This window comes from Cynoglossus semilaevis, chromosome 20 (assembly GCF_000523025.1).
Source record: "Cynoglossus semilaevis isolate Cse_v1.0 chromosome 20, Cse_v1.0, whole genome shotgun sequence".
Lineage (NCBI taxonomy): Eukaryota > Metazoa > Chordata > Actinopteri > Pleuronectiformes > Cynoglossidae > Cynoglossus > Cynoglossus semilaevis.
The window spans coordinates 9946503-9949890 of record NC_024326.1 but is presented as its reverse complement, the minus strand read 5'-3'; the positions used below and the strand labels follow the sequence as shown (position 1 = coordinate 9949890).

The 3388-nt window shown below is 44.4% G+C and overlaps 1 protein-coding gene across 12 annotated transcripts in view; it reads left to right on the top strand.

Moving 5' to 3' along the window:
* Nucleotides 1–3388, top strand: part of ptprfb (protein tyrosine phosphatase receptor type Fb) — a 159618-nt gene that overhangs the window by 111203 nt on the left and 45027 nt on the right. The gene's annotated exons all lie outside the window — the stretch shown is intronic.

Below are 3388 nucleotides of genomic sequence, written 5' to 3'. Positions count from 1 at the left end.
AAAAAAAACACTGCTCTTTTTTCTCCCACTTTTTACCAGCAGATAGGGGACTATAAGATCCTGCCTCTTATTGTCTGGGTACAGTAGAATTTTCAGGAACACTCGTTTACCCAGGCCTTGGACGGCAGCTAACAAAAACATTCATTCAAGTGCACACTCCCCTACTACAGGAAAGAAAAAACCGAAGCACTGCCTATGTGTCCCTGGGCAGTGGTTGCTGATAAATACTTTGAAGCAGCGTTTAGGCAAACCAACAAGTCTCTGCTTCAGATCTCAGACTGTGCTCACTGCTGTGTCCTTGAGTAAAGCTATTAACCCTCATTTGCCTTGGCAAACACCCCCACTGTCTTTAGCCTTATCAGCAGAGAAGAGGAAGCAGTGTCAAAGTCACCTCAGTTTGTGTGTGTGTGTGTGTGTCAACTGTGGTGAATCCAAGGTGATGCAAAGAAGAAACTCACTTGTGTCAGAACTAGTGGAAATTCTGTCAATGTTCATTTATGGGCGAGAGCCAATCAGAGCTGGGTTTGTTGGCTTACGGGCGGTCCATTTATAGGCATGTAAAGATGTAATTCTACAATGAAAACAAAGGAAAATGGCTTTGTTTAAAGAAACGTAATATTTTTCTTGGTCTCAGAACATTTTGACTTCTAGAGACGTAAACAGAGCCGGTTAGTGAGGAGGCTGTGTCTGGCAGTCTACAGTGTAGAGGGACTGCCACAGGAGACTGCCTTTAACTCTCAGTCCAACATGTTAGTTGTACAGCAGCACTTCCTGGCAGCTGTTGCTGACACTCCGCTGTTATCCTACTGTGCAGTACAGTTCCTGACAGCCAGGGCAGCATCGTCTGGTCTGGGAGAGCAGTGAAAACATGGAGGCTGCTTGTCTTCTTGGAAGTGTTTTCTTCATGACGACACGTTCGGCAGGACGTTGTTTTGTGTTGTGAAAAATGAACTGAACGTGAACCCTCGTGTTGTGCAAACAACACTCCCTGCCGTGTGTCATTTGTGCCAGGTTTGCACACAATAAGCACAAAGACAAACTGTAATGTGTGGCCTACGATAGCACTCATGTTCCAGTTTAGCGTCCAGGATGTCCCTTGAACTCATGTCCTTCCCACTGACAGAAACCAGAATCCCCCAAACCCTCCCCCCACCTTCTCCTCACCTGTCACTCCTCACCTTTTCACAATTTCCCTGACTGAGAGGCCGACAGAGCACCAACCAGAGGCTTGCGTGCGACCTCGATACCCTTGATGGAGTCCTCTAAGCAAATTGTTTTTTATCAGCCATCACCGTGTCACCGACCTGCACAGACTTGTCCAGTTGTCACTGAAGAGCAGACTACCAGCCAACGCTCACTCATCCATGTTTGCACGACTGGTTTTAGAACAATCCCTGCTTTTCTCTAGGTTTTTTTTCTATTCATGTACTTCAACAACACACAGAAAAAACAACAGCTTAGGACTTGAGCAGACATGCTAACTGTTGACAGATCCACCTCGTAGCAGATGGTTTTCACTGGCTGCCAAGATTATGTGACTCACCGAATGTTCGCACAGTCATTTTTAAATTACACCTACAATAATTAATGTTGTAAGACAGGCGTCTGTAACGTTCAACACCGAAAGAGACACTCCTACTAATTGAAAACCAAGTAAAGGTCACCCAGAGCTGCAGAAACATTTCTGTCACTTAAACAAAGGCACTTGTGCAGTTGATGAAGTTTCTGAAGTACTGTAGTATTTTATAAAAGTACAAAAGAAAGCCATGTAAATATAATAAATATCTACATCACTACATCAAAAATATATTAACAAGTCAAAGTGGAGCATAATGTGTTTTAAAACCATTATGAAAAAACATGTATTTTACATATTTTTGTTTATATAAACATAACTTAACCTGCAGCATAACTTATGAATCCAAACAGTCGTACTCTGTCAAAACCCCAGTTCCCTACTCTCCTCCCTTTGTCCTCACGCCTCTGATTTTGACGCTCCTGCCCGTGGAGTTAGCTGAAATGCCGGGAGGAGAGCTAGAAAATCTGGCCTACGCGTGGGCGTTATAAGCGCCTCTTTTCCTTTTCAAGCACAAGCCCACACAGCGCCCTCATTTCCCTGCTAAATTTAAACCACAGGCCATGTTGACGGTGTGATGTTATCAACACTACCAGCCATATTCCTGTCAGGAAAGTGGCCTGAACCTGAGTGGGCTACACTGCACCCTCCACTGCAGCCCGCTCCGTCACTCTGCATTCACAGCAGTCTCTGGTTCATCTATACAGTACAAGCAGGCAGAAAATGGCAGGAGTGGGTTCAAAGTCATCAGCGTCTACATTTGCTGTTGTACATTCCCAGCACAAGTTTGTCTCTATTCAGCAATACTTGCCTGGGTTCATTTTGTTTGACCACTCAACCATTTGGTGGTCTATATACGTGTGTGTGTGTGTGCAAGAAAATATCAAAGCGATGCTTCACTGCCTCAGATTGGTGCAAGAAAATAGCAAAGCGATGCTTCACTGCCTCAGATTGGAGTTGAGCGATGATGGAAAAAAAATAGTAGAAATTCCCAGACTGCTATATTGAATCAATCACAACAGCTCCTTCTCTTCCCCATCACTCATCGACTATTTCATAGCCACACGTCTCAGCACATGTCATCACATTTGCATTCAGCCGCCTGAAAATTATGCCGCTCCATTTCCATCGTTGACGCTTATCGGCGATTGCGGCTTTCTCAGCTTGCGTCTGCAATTGAAAAAAATAAATGCGGGGATTATTTATCTCTGAGTCTCCGAGCTCATAAAACAGAAGCCGGGTCAATGTTTTGTTCTGAAATCAAAAGGATTAAGTCCAAGACAAGTTAGAAAGCACTGCGTACCCTGTTAGCTGCCCTGTCGACATACTGAGTGGGGTTGCCATAAACAAATGAAGCAATTAGGCCCATCTCAAAGTGTTATTCATGGAGTTAAGCAGCAGCTGTTCTTAAACGGTTCTCTTTAGTGTCCCGCAAAGTCGGGGGACCATGAGGCAGCACTTTCTGATGAGCCAGGTGTGGCGACCAGTTGCAACAGGAACCACAGAAGCCTTGTTCACGCTTCAGTGGGCTGCTGGGTAATAATGACTCATCAGCAATTCAAGTTTGGCCTTTCGTTTTTTATTATAATATCCCAACAATAGAGCAGGGCATTTGTCGTGTTTATAGAAATATATATATTTCTCATCTTGACTTGTCATTTGGTGTAAGGAATTTTAATGTAGTTATTATTTAAAATAACCATAATTGTCCACATCCGATTTTCATTCCCTGCTGTCTCCAAGCCTTGGACACCTCTTTCCATGTCCCTCATCAGTGTCACTGTTGTCAACAGCCCCCCCCCCCCCCCCCCC